Source organism: Lissotriton helveticus, chromosome 5_1 (genome assembly GCF_964261635.1).
Source record: "Lissotriton helveticus chromosome 5_1, aLisHel1.1, whole genome shotgun sequence".
Classification (NCBI taxonomy): Eukaryota; Metazoa; Chordata; class Amphibia; order Caudata; family Salamandridae; genus Lissotriton; species Lissotriton helveticus.
The window spans coordinates 1,585,203,281-1,585,217,280 of record NC_136065.1 but is presented as its reverse complement, the minus strand read 5'-3'; the positions used below and the strand labels follow the sequence as shown (position 1 = coordinate 1,585,217,280).

The 14,000-nt window shown below is 45.6% G+C and overlaps 1 long non-coding RNA gene across 1 annotated transcript in view; it reads right to left on the bottom strand.

Moving 5' to 3' along the window:
* Positions 1–714: 714 nt before the first annotated feature.
* The window catches only part of LOC144755624 (uncharacterized), a 37,463-nt gene continuing 24,177 nt past the window's right edge, over positions 715–14,000 (bottom strand). Inside the window, exon 2 of the long non-coding RNA XR_013594944.1 lies at positions 715–925. This is a non-coding gene — a long non-coding RNA (uncharacterized LOC144755624). The remainder of the gene's footprint in view (positions 926–14,000) is intronic.

Sequence of the window (14,000 nt, the reverse complement as noted above, 5' to 3'; positions counted from 1 at the left end):
TGTGCGATATACTACCCGCACCGTTCATTGGTATTAAAGTATATGAGTTTTATTCATATGCTTATGCGTGATGGCTAGATATTTCGTCAGTGCCTCGTATTGATGACTGCCACCAGGGAATGCTACTTAACGAGCGTATCACTTAGCCCCCTTCCAATACCCTCGGAGTTTAGAATGTCAGTTGGCCCGGGGAAACAATGTCATAAAACCCCCCCATCCTTCTAGCGCTGTAAGCAATAGCCTAACCTGTAACGCCCTCGGGGGGAGTGGGAGAGAATAATGCTATAAATCCCCGTCCGTATAGCATTGTAAGTGGTCGTGCTAAGCTCCTAATTGACATAACCTTCTGCTGTAGTTGAACCGCGTGTGGACGTAACCCCGCGTAGTCTTTTTTTGCTTCTAGTTCGATAGCAACAGACCCCTTAATGCGGTCCTTCTTTTAAACGGTATCGCAATTACCTACACCTGTGTTGTTACGTCAGTAATACGTCATCAATAGCCATTTTGCATTTTATTTCCGTGTTGTAACAGTCTCCTGCGTTTTTTTTCCCCTTCTTTTTACGTCTGTAACTAGCCGAGAGTGGTGGGTCCCACCTGGTCATACTAATTAAAGGGGCCATGCTTTCTACATTGAATATGTCTAGCATGGAATGAGAAATTTCCTAGTTATCACAAAGGAAAGTTTAAATTCTATTAAGGACGCGGAGGCAAGGATTATGCATAGCCTTTCTTCATTTATTGACAGCAAGTTAAAAGTAAAACAGAAAAAACACGGTTACAAATGACATATCCTATGAGGCATACAGGTAACCATGGGAGCCAGTCCATCCACATCAATAAAGGGGGTCCCACACCGTAGTCCTTCCTCTTTCGCTACCGCAGGAAGTTAAGTCGTCCCCAGTCTAATCCGTCATCTGATCAGATCCTAGGATAATAGAAAACGTTATAATCTCTTCTTCGTAAAAGATTCGTAACAGAAAGCAGCAAAGCACCACAAAGCGACGACAATTGTAGAGTCAATGGCATATCAGCAAGATAAACATAAGTTGAAAACAACGTGCAAAGGACATGTGACCAAATCAAAGTACAAAATGCCAGAAGAAATCCCAAGAAAAGATACTTTCCTGATACATAGAAAGGACATCCAGCAGGGCCTCCAAGCGTAAGGGAGGGAGGCTAGAAAAGCCAGGGAGGGATAATCCTCGCTTCCGCGTCCTTAATAGAATTGAAACTTTCCTTTGTGATAACTAGGACATTTCTCATTCTATGTCAGGAAGCGAAGGCGAGGATTATGCAAGTACAAAGCTTACTCACCACCAGTGCAGCGGCTTCATGGATTGGTTTAAAATAGAACTTCTTAAAAGTAGATGCCGAAGACCAATCAGCCGCATTCATAATGTCCTCCCACCTGCCTGAACAGCCTTGGAGGCCATAGCTCCCCTAGTGGAATGAGCCCCAAAATGCCTGACATTAATAACAGATTCTGTCATAATCCATTTGAACCATCTAGCAATTGTAGGGGAAGAATCCTGCTTGAAATGGTCTTTTAATGGCGATCAAAAGCTGCCTCTCGCCCGGAGGTCGAAGCTCCAAAGTCATATCCTCGTAAGACTTCAGGCATCTAACAACACACAATTTAGGGGAATCCGCAAAAGCAGGATAGGTTACTGACCTTGTACTCGATTTCTTCCTCCTGGAGATGGTAAAGGTAACTCCATCCGGAGAAAAAACACAGGCAGAAATATCAAGAGCCCTGACATCAGACACTCTCTAACAGGAAATAAGACAAAGGAGAATAGCAAGTTTGGCTGAAAGCTCCTTTCGAGATAGGTAATCGTTATCCTGCCAGGATAAGAGCAAACGAAGGACCACGTTAACGTCCCAGAGACCTAAGTAGCGATGCTCCGGGGGACGCGAAAGACTAATACTTTTCAAAAGTTTACAAACCAACAGATGTTCCCCAACCGGAGCCCCATCCACAAGAGAATTACCAGCAGAAATGGCCGACCTGAAACAGTTGATAGTGCAATTAGCCAGTTTTTGAAGAAAAAGTTCAGTCAGGAATTTTACAACCTCTGCAATACAGGCGCCCACGGGATCCAGGTGTTTCGCCATACACCAATGAACCCACCTTCCCCAAGCAGATCTGTACCGCTTGGTAGTACTCGGGGCCCAAGACTGCTGGATGAGGAGTTCAGCGTCTCTCGAAAGCGAGACGTCGGTCCATCGTCTCCTGAAATCCTCCACGCCATCAGATGTAGATGGCCTTGGAGAACCAGGGGGTGAGGGAGAGCCAGGGTATCCGAGAGGATGTTCCTGAAAGACGGCAACAGAAGAGGTTCGTCCCAAGACAATTCTAGAAGGGACGGAAACCAAATATGGGCTCGCCAAATTGGTGTAATCAGGATCAGGGAGGCTCTCTGACTGCGGACCTGGGCTGCGAATCTCTGGATAAAAAGGAAGGGGGAAAGGCGTAAGCTGGGATCTCCGACCAATCCTGGAGGAAGGCGTCCACCGCTTCCGCTTCCGGGTCCGGTTTCCAACTGAAAATTCTGGGACTTGGGCATTCCACCTGGAGGCAAGGAGATCCACCAGAGGAAGGCCCCAAAGGGACACCATCTGAGAAAACACAACTGGATCCAGTTTCCAATCGCTGGCATCCCTGAAATGCCTGGAGTTCCAGTCCGCCATACAGTTCTGAGCTCCTGGGAGATACTCTGCCGTCACCGAAATCTGACGCTGAAGGCAGTATTGCCAGAAGTCCTTGGCGAGATCCGCCAGGATCTTGGAATGGGTACCCCCAAGGCGATTGATGTACCTCACCGCCGTCGTGTTGTCCATTCGGAGGAGAACACAACAGGACACTCTGTTGGTCGTGAAGGAACAAATGGCAAAAGAACCCGCCAGGAGTTCCAAGCAATTAATATGGAGAAGAAGTTCCTCCTCCGTCCACCCGCCTCCCACCGAGAGAGAACCGCATCTGGCACCCCAGCCCAGACGACTGGCATCCGATTCTATCACCAGATGCCGAGGGGAGCCGAAGATTGCTCTCCCATTCCAGGCCTCCATGTGGTCTATCCACCAAAGGAGTTCCAACCTGGCCTCCGAGGAAAGAGAGATCAACTCTGAATAAGCGAGACCTCTGTGAAGATGCGAGGCCTTCAACCTCTGCAGGGCCCTGTAATGCAGGGGAGCCGGAAAGATGGCTTGAATCGAGGACGATAAGCCAACAATCCTGGCCAGCTGCCAAAGGGAAATCCTGTCTCGGCAGAGAACCTGCTGAATCTCCTTTTTGATCTTCGATATCTTTTGAGACGGAAGGTTCAAGGTGGCATCCCTTGTGTCTATGCGGAAGCCTAGAAAGATCATGCTCTGCTGGGGAACCAGATCCAATTTCTGGGCATTGATGGTGAACCCCAGATCTTGTAATAGGGAAACCGTAATCTGCAAGTGGAGGAGAAGTTGATCCCTGGACTGATCCATTTCATTTCATAAAGCTTTATTCGGAACATAAAACATGTCCATAAAAGCACAAACAGTTACATATACAGACATTTCATTGTAAGGAAAAAAGTAAAAATAAAAAGACACATAATACATAAATCATCCAGTGCGGGATGGAATAAATATTAAAAATATTAAAATGATTAAAAACACATGCTTTTCCTAATACTAATGGCCTTAAGTACAAAAGTTGCTGTGAAGAAACAAATGTCCGGATGGTGCAAGTTAAAAAGCAGTTTCATCGAGTCAATAATTGTTCTTACTCCAAATCTATTTAGGATGGGCTTTAGATAGAATTTCCGTAGTTCGCTGTACAATTGGCAAGACAAGAGAAAGTGCATAGTGCTCTGTTCAGACTTATTGTCACAAGCACAGGGACCAGTAGGGCGTACTTTTACAATTGGGCACGCAACCAGATAATGTACAATTCCCATCCTTATTCTGGTTAGTACAAACTGGTGCGAGACTCTGGTCACCTCTGTCAAATAAGGATGAAATCCAATGAACTCATTCATGCTATTGTACAGTTTACATGTAGATTGGTTCAATTCTTCCAAAGCACGCTTCTCCGCGCAAAAGTTCAGAAACGTAGTTTTCAAATTAGACTTAGAGATAACGGAGGCACAATACCGATCATTAAACACATTGAAACCAAAAACATTTTTAAAATTAACAATGTTATATTTAATCCACGGGATCATCAGGTGCTGGTCCAAAGAAAGGCAATCCTCTATAATGGCTCTATTCAATGAGGTGCCTTCATTCAGCCAAACGGAGCGCCACAATAAAAGAGGTCTTAACATGATTAAATCACTAAGAAAGTGAATCCCTGTTTCTTTATGAACCAGAATGTTAGAGGTAGATTTGGGTAAGCACAGGAGCCTTTTCAGGAAATTGTTCTCCTCCACCTGAAGGCACCCGGCTGATGTCACACCTCAAACTCCTGCCCCATACAGGGCAGCAGATAGGCATCTGGATTGGAAAATTTTTAACATATCCAAGATGCGTCTACTCCCCAACTTACTGGCAAATACAAAAACCCCATTGGCACTCCTAATCATCTTAGTTTTAGCTGCTTTATGTTCAATATCCCAGCTACCATTTTTTGAAAAGTTAATGCCTAGATAGCAGAAATTATCAACTTTTAAAACGTGTTCGCCTTCGATGTAATAGTGAGAATTAACTTTCGGTTTAGCTCGACCCGACCTACACTCCATCACATAGGTTTTAGACCTATTGATCACCAACTTCCTGTTTTTGATGAAATGCACAAACTTATCCATCAAGCGTTGAAGGCCCAACGGGGTCCTGGACAGCAGCACAGCGTCGTCCGCATAGAGTAACACCGGAATATTCAGATTGTTAACTCTAGGGGCGTCAGCCGCAACTGTCTTCAGGACAGAATCAACCTCATTAATGAAGAGAGTAAAAAGTAGGGGCGCTAAGACGCACCCCTGCCTGATTCCTCTCCCAATGCCAAATTTACTCGTGCACTCCCCATTGGGTCCATACCGTACACTGGTACTAAGTTTCTCGTACAAGCGGGCCAAGAAATAAACTATACCATCGGGGGCACCTATTTCGATCAGTTTAGCCCACAGTATGGCGTGGTCTACCATATCAAAAGCACTGCTTAGATCAGCAAAGCAAAGATATAGAGACCCTTTCTTAGCCTGGGTATATTTCCAGACTAAGAGTTCCAGATTCAGGCACTGTTCGATTGTGCCACGTCCTTTTCTGAAACCAAACTGACTATTGGTTAAAATATCATTGGTCTCTGCCCATTCCTCTAATCTGACTAAGAGGACCCGGCTCATAACTTTAACCGATGAGTCCAGGAGGGATATTGGACGATAATTTTTTGCGTCACCCCGGTCTCCTTTTTTATAGATAGGGATAATTATTGATTCTACCCAAGTAGATGGCATTTTAGAACTAACTGCTGTATTGAAAATCTTGACCAGCAGTGGGCCCCAGATCTCCGGGGCAGTCTTATATACATCTATGGGTACCCCATCAGGTCCTTGGGCCTTCCCTCCTTTACTGGCTTTTATGCTGGCCATAACCTCGTCGACAGTAATATTTAAAGCAACAATCGGCCAGCCATTCTCAACGGAAACTAATTTTTTGCCTGAGTCAAATATATTGGAAAAATGTTGGATCCATAACTCCACACTCACGTTGGATGTGAGCTCTGGAGCCTTCTCGTCCTTGAGGAATTGGCTATTAACCGTAGACCAGAACAAAGTACAATCCCTTAATTCCGCGGCTTGGCTTAGCTTTGCCCATGCTTCCTGCTGTAATTCAGCCTTTCTGCGTTTAAGGACCTGGTTAAAATCCTGCCTAAGTTGGATCACAAGACTCTTATTTCTTGGTTTAACTGCTAGTGCTTCCTTAAGATTACTCCGGGCATTTGAACAAGCATGATCAAACCACCCCTTATTTTGTTTAATCTTGCGCCCTATCTCTTTTGTGAATTTCTTATTGATAGTTAAGTTAATACTATCAAAGTGGGCAATACTGGCAGCCACAATTTCCTCTTGTTCGAGGATTGCCGAAATATCCATCAGACAACTATTGATGATAGATTCTGATGTGACAGTGGCTTTTTCTCCTTTCCACCTCAGCCTAACTCCATTTGACCTATGGGGCTCGATGTTAACAACAACAGTATCCGTATTGGATGTGGTGGTAGGTTTCCAAAATCTAGTTTCGGTAATTAAACAGTTGTGGTCACTAAGCATTACATCAACCACCTTGGGCTCAGAGCACATAGGGATTAGATTAGGAGACACGCATATAAAATCGATAACCGTATTTGCCCCCCTCCCTTTAAATGTTGGTATACTTTCTCCTAGATCATTCTTAGCATTTTCCATGATTTCCATATCATGATCTACCAGAAAGTTATTCAGGGTTTCACCGTATAAATGATGAGGGAAATGAACCTCAGCCTCCCCTGAATAATTATACACACCACATAACTTCTGGGAAGACAAAGGGCAAACAGCTACATTAAAATCCCCCACAAAAATAAATTCAAAAACACCATTAAAATTTTCCACTACATTACAAACAGCTTTATCTAACTCATTAATGACTATATGCCTTGTGCCATCAAATATGTTATTGTAGAAATTGATCAAAAGTATATTTCTACCCCCTTCTTGTGATAGCCATAGGATTTGGGAGTGAACCCCTACTTTTACATACTTCTTCACTAAAACTGGTAATTTAACAGAGATCAATACTAGCAGCCCTCCTTTGGATCTGCCATGTGGTGAAGCCATGGCGGAAAGCTCGTAGGTTACAAAACCATCAATGCCCTTGACATTTTTGCACCAAGTTTCTTGTAGGCAGATGATGTCGAATAAATCAATGAAATCCTTCCAACCCAGCATTTCCACCTTGGCCATCACCCCTGCAATATTCCAGCTGGCGATATAGTAAGTTTCCCTATCCCTATCATGATTGACGGTAGGCATTTCGTCATCAGTTACGGACATGTTAACATCTAGATTAAAAAGCTCTATGTCATTAGAATTCTCCTCCGCTCCCTCCATAATCATACAGTCCACTGTCGCATTATTATCCAGTTCATTTACAAAAATAGAAATAGATTGACCTCCAGTATCACCGCTCCCATGTACTGGGTTACTCTTATGTCAGTCGTTTTGATCCAAACAACTCAGCGACTGGTATCTATTTTGGATTGGAACTTGGTAAAACATCCCATTAACTGGTGACAGGGTACTTTCACATACAGAAGGGAAATTAGGGGCATGTGTTGCAAATCTATTCCCCCCGGGCACCGAGTTCAGCATATACATCGGTGAAATAGGTGTTCCCTCATGGGGTCCAGGACAAAACATAGATAACCCGGGTCTATTTACAATGGGTTGGCGATTATTAAAGATCTGTAAGCCCTCCCCATTATTTACAGATGTAGGCCTATTGAGATGATTATAGAAATATCCCAATGGCCTAGCAACAACATCTGTCTCTGACTGCGTGATTGAGGCCGCTCTAAGTAGGACCGTTGCAACATGTTGCGGATGTTTAAAATTAATAATCACGCAGTCACCGACACAGGTCTTTCTTGTGTTACCTATCCAGTTGACTCTTCTGATAGAAATAATCTGGTCAGAGAAGCCTACTGGATAACCACAGTGTCGGTGTAGCCAGGAGATCGCTTTGTTTTTTAGTGAGTCCACCGACTCCTGGGTAGATTGGGTCTGAGTTACGGTCGGAACATTCGTTAATACTACAACATAGGGTACACATTCGGGGGGAAGTTCAACCGGGCGCTTACTAATCCTCACTGGTGCCCTGTTTATTCCCCCAGTAGCAGCTGGAATAGCTGACGATACTGGCCCCCGAACAGTTTTCACCCTACTTATAGAAGACGATGGTCTAATTGTCTGATTTGGAATAGCCTTGGCTACACTAGTTAGCCCTGCTCCCTGCAACTGAGATGGTTGTCCCATGCCCTGAACTAATGGGCTTGTCGATGCAGGTAACTCTATGGGTGGTTGCTCACTAGTGGTAGCAATAGCATGGGAACCATTTGTGTTACATGATTGTGCCCTTTCCTGTGTAGATACTATATTTGGGCGCATTGAATCATTAACAATTGACAAGGCTTTATCCAATGTGACAGACTGCTTATCCACCATATCTCGCAATCTCAGAACTTCTGCACACAGACCCTCAATCTTGGATATCAAGGGCTCAACAATCATTTTTAGTCTATCATCAATATTATTTGCCAATAAGTCTATTTGGTCTGACTTAATAGTAACACAACTTTCTCTCATTAATTCCCCTATATTCTCAATGTTCTCCTTGTCGATAATATCCTTTTTATTTTTTCTGCCAGGATGATGATTTCCCCGTTTTGGAGCTGGAGCTGTTTTCCTACACGCTCTCATAAGTCTTGTGGCCCTGATGGACTGTCTAGGTGTACCTTCATAGGTCTCACTCTGGTCAGCTTCCGATACGGTCACACTTTCAGATGGCTCATTGGTCTCAGCATTAATGATAGTGATATCAGGCTCGGACGATGTAATAGTGGCCACAATGCCATTAGGCGTGTTGGTAGCATCAGTATTAAAATTCAGGGACACATCCATTGGCTGATCTTGCATGGGACTTTTCCCTAGCGATTTCCTTCTGTCCGTATTGATTCTGTTAACCACTTTCAATAAGTAGTTATCTGGTAGGGTGGATTGGATAGACATAATGGGTGGTAGTTCAGAGGAGACGATAAGCAAATATTAAAACAATGGGGTGACCACCAATTTGCAAAGTTTAGGTGTACTCACACGTTGTGCCAAGGGGGGTGGCCCGTCCCGTCCCTGGTCGTCCCCGGACGGCCACAGATGGCCCGCCCTCTGCCCGGGCTCAGCCCGTCGACGCCCGCTCGCGTCCCGCTCCACCGAGGGAGTGCCCTGTTCAAATAGCGCCTCCGGGCGCGCAGCGGCAGGAAGTGGCCGGAAGTGGCCGCTAAGCCCTCTGGGAGCTGTAGTCTCCAGCCGCCACCAGCCGCGATGGAGTGGAGCGGCGAGACCACAGCGTCAGGGCCCCAGGGGTGAAGTGGCGTCCAGCAACTGCAGCAGGTAAGGGCTCCCCTGGCCGGTCCGGTTCAACTGCGGGCAAAGAATGACCCATTAGGAGGATATCGTCCAGGTAAATGATCAAGCGAATGCTCTTGGTGCGGAGATGTTCCACTACTGGACGGAGAAGCTTGGTAAAGCACCAAGGAGCTGAGGAGAGACCAAAGGGAAGAGTCCTGAACTCGTAATGAGGGAAGATGGGCACAGAAAGATAAGCATCTTTGAGATCCAGCCGGACCAACCAGTCGTTCTGGAGAAGGAGGTCTCTGAGCAGACGGATTCTCTCCATCTTGAAGTGCCGGTAAACCAACCACTTGTTGAAGGATCGGAGGTTGATAACTGGTCTGAAGCCTTTTTCTTTCTTTTCTACCAGAAAGATATTGCTGAGAAAACCGCGGGGATGAATATGAGAAAGAGCGATAGCGCCCTTGGAAAGAAGATCTCGAACTTCGAGATCTATCAACTCGGTCTCTGAGATTGAAAAGACCAAAGGACGAGAGGTTTGAACGGGGGACCCGTAAAACGATGTGAAAACCCTGAACCGTCTCTAACACCCAAGGATCTGACGTTAGCTCTGCCCAGTTTGCCAGAAACATAGAAATTCTGACCCCAAACGAACAGGAGAGAGGATTTCTAAGCTTACCATTGAATCCTCTGGAATTCTGGTTGCCACCTCGGCCTCTCCCTTGTCCTTTTCCTCCACTGGAAGGGTAGAAGGTTCCTTGTCTACCGTCGTGCCATCCATTATTTCGCTTCGCCTGAGCTCTATTGGGCCCTTGGTTATACTGCCGGCCGGAAGAGCGACCCCTGCCTCGTCCGGCCCCAGACAATAACCTTCTTAGGGAAGATCTTCTTCATGGAAGCTTGGGCTTTGTCTAGAGCAGAAAAGGTGGCCACAAACTTCCCCGGCTCCTTCACGAAAGGATCACCAAAGAGAGTACCCTGCGCAACAGAACCCGCCTCAGAGGAAGACAGTTCCCCTAACTTAGGGTCAATCTTCAAAAGAAGGGAAAGGCGACATTCTGCGGAGAGGGCACAATTGGCATTGCCCAAGAGGCACATTGCCCTTTGTGCCCATCCCGCAACATCGTCCGTTGGGAGAGCAAGTCCTGACTCCCTTGAACGTTCTGCCAACTCAATTATTTTTGTTAATCAGACCCTCCAGGATTTCGCGATTTAGCGGTTTGCCGCGAAATCGGCACTTTAGAAAAATCGCGGCATTTTTACAAAAGTGCCCGCGAAATCGGCACTTTTGAAAAAATCCGCTCACACCCAACAGAGGCAGACAACAGGTCAAATGTCCCTGTCTAATCGATTTCCCCGTCTTACGCACTCCCCGAGCTTAGAAGTCAGGCAAACACAGTAGTTTCTGCCAGCACACTAGGGATTCGGATTGGCAGAGTCAATGTTGGCATTCCGTGGGAGGTGCTAAAGTTATTTATGGCGCCTTTTCATTAAAACACTGTGCAATGTAACAAACACATCAAGATCAACCAACCACACGATGAAAAGATAAAAAAGCGACTCCAATGGTAGGAGGAAAGTAAGAGAAAGGAAGTGCTGAGGCTCCTGAACCTCTCTCTACATACTGGTCAGGTGCCTTCCGCCTTTAAGGAAGCCCGTCTGATTCCTTTGTTGAAAAAACCGGGGGCAGACGCAAAATGTCTGAAAAACTTTAGACCAATCTCCCAGCTACCATTCTTGGCGAAGGTTCTGGAGCAGCATGTCCTCACCACCCTTTCAGCACATCTGGAAAACAACACGCTGCTAGAGCCGAATCAAGCAGGCTTCCGTGCGAATCACAGCACGGAGCTGGTTATGGTGTCAATCGTAGATGAGCTTAGGAACAGAGCAGACAAGAAAATCCCGGGGGCCCTGGTGCTGTTGGACCTCTCCGCGGCATTTGATACTGTGTGTCATGAACAACTATTGTCGCGGATGAGGGACCTTGGGATCCAGGGCATAGCATTGGCATGGTTCACATCCTTCCTTCAAGGGAGGACACAGAAAGTGCAATTAGGTGACATGCTCTCTACCGCAACTTCGATCACTTGCGGAGTCCCACAAGGGTCTGCTCTGTCACCCCTATTTTTCAATATATACCTACAGCCTTTGATTCGAATGCTCAATCAAATGGACTGTCAGGTATATAACTACGCAGATGACACCCAGATTATCATCCAGTTGGAGGATAGTCAGAATGCTTTTACCAGACTGCAAAACATCCTGAGAAGCACAGCTAACTGGATGTCCGGCAACTCCCTAAAAATCAACCCGGACAAAACCGAGGTGTTGCCGATTACCATCGCTGGCAACCCTTGGTGTGATCGTTTCTGGCCTGGGGAGTTGGGCACACCTCCAGAACCGGCGGAGGTGGTTAAGAGCCTGGGCATCCAGGTGGACAGTAAGCTGTCCATGAAAAAGCAAGTTACAGCTGTGGTGGGCTGCTGTGTTGGCCTCCTTCGCCAACTCAGGAAAGTTTCCCCGCTGTTCTCTTTCTCCACTCTAAAGAGTGCGGTCTCTGCAATGATTTTAGCCAGGCTGGACTATGGCAATTCATTGTATATAGGACTTCCACAGGGCCTTCTCAATAGAATGCAGACGGTTATGAATGATGCTGCTAGGCTCATTTTTAAGAAACCAAGGAGTACCCAGGCATCCCCCCTCCTGCGGGAACTCCACTGGCTGCCAGTTAGGCAGAGACTAATGTTCAAAGGGCTCTGCATTGTACATAAAGCGCTTCATGGCAGGGCACCCACCTATCTGAAATCTCGCCTGTCCCTTTATAAACCAGGGAGGGTGCTTAGATCTGCTGATTCCATTTATCTGGTTCAGCCACGTTGTAGACTGACCACGGTGGGTGGGCGTGCTTTCTCACATACTTTGCCAGCTATGTGGAATAAACTACCGCTGGAACTCCGCAATGAAAAGAAATTAATGCCCTTTCGCAAGAAATTAAAAACTGTGCTTTTCCAGCAAGCGTGGGGTGGCCGCTAATTGCAATCTGATGCATCTTTTATTGTCTTGCTGATCCTAACAAAGCGCTTAGAGACCCCTGGGTTATAGTGCGCTATATAAGTCACAATAAATAAATAAATAAATAAATAAATATGAAACGCTGATTTTGAAGGAAGGGGCGAAGAGTTACAATTTGGTGGAGCATTGATGGTGACCGAATGGAAACAAAATGGTGCCCAAGGGATGCACGGTGTAACTGAGACTGTCTGAGAGACCAGCAGCGACCGCGGATAGCAAGCGGTCAACCAGCTGGCTTTCAAATAAGGGTGAGGTCAGATGTTTATGAGGGTCAGTCCTGCCAAGTGACTAGCTGCTTCAGTCACAGTTTTTCCTTTCAATTCTGGGTTCCTCATTTATAACAAGCATTTGAAATACTGAGACGGAGGGAAAGATGTGCAGTGTGGAGGCGGGGGGCGGCTGAAAAGTAAGAGTTGAAGGGGCTGCGAATGAGACCTGAGAACAAGGATTGGAGGGGGAAGTGAGGGAGAAGGAGAAAGAATGAGGGGACGCAACGGGGAGGGCAGGAGGTTGCGAAGGCGAGGGTAAGAGAGATTGGAGGAGGGGGAAAGGTGAAGAGACAAGAAGGGGAGAAAAGGGTGAGATGTGAAGGAAGAGTGAAGGAGCTAAACCTTTAGGGTCTTCTCTACCCCTCTTGTAGATAGTACCTGGAAATATGGAACAAGCAGGCGGTTTTGATGATCTGAAAATTCGCTTATCAAAAGATCTTCGCCTTGTATCTTACCCTAATCCTCCTATGCCCCTCTCTCAGGATAAGGTTGAAAATGAAACTTTTCGCTGGAACTGGTTACCTGGCGTTCTTTCGAAGAAATTGACCATTAAGTACCCTCCCAATCCTCATCTTTAGCGACAATATAATGTTACTATCTTGGAATTCCGCAGGGTTAAAGAACTGTCCTGAAAAAATTCAATTCCTCATGTCCCTAAAAGCCAGTGTGATCTGTCTCCAGGAGACTTGGTGTTCGGAGAAACTCCAGATAGGAAGGGATTATTTTGCTCTGGAGGGTCACGCTGTTCCCTCCAGGAGAGGCCATGCTAGGGGGGGGAATTGCCTGTCTATTATCCGATCGGATAAAATTGAATTTCTCCCATTATTTGGATTCTTGTAACCTTTTTCAAGCTGTAACACTGTTTAGCCATGACAACGTTGATGTATCTAAACCCTTAGTATTGATCAATGCTTATATTCCCCCTGAAGTTAGTTTTAACGTAACTTTAAAAAGGGTTTTCGTCTATATTCAGAGTCTTAGGGAGAAATCTCCTCCCCCTAATATAATTCTAGTAGGGGATTTGAATTGCAAAATCTCTAATCTAAGCATGAGTCTGTTTCGCGATAAATATAAAGAAGAATCATTTCATATCCCCCAAGCCCTCCTTCCCGAGAAGATTAAAACAAATAAGCGAGGGAAGATGCTTCTCAAAGAACTATCTGTAGTGGATGGGATCATAGCGAATGGAAGGCTCCCTTCTGATTCCCCTGCAAATTTTAATCACAAATCTCATCAGGGAGAATCAATATTAGATTACGTGATAGTTGTGAATTCTACCTTTGCCCTATTAAAGGATCTTAGGGTTACTGAAACGGTTTTTAGCGACCATAAATTACTTTTTTCATCTATAAATATAAATCCTCCGAAACCCGACCAATGGTCACTCAATAGTGACCAGGTACGCTTTGGAGCGAAATCAGGAAGATGCTATTGGAACACAAAAGCTGAACAAGATCTGGAGAGTGTTCTTGACGCTGCAATTGATGACCTTGCTATGTGGCAGGGTTTTGAAACAGTGTGCTTCCAAGATTTTATGAAGTTAGTGATCTCGGTGGCTAAAAAACCAAATAAGAAA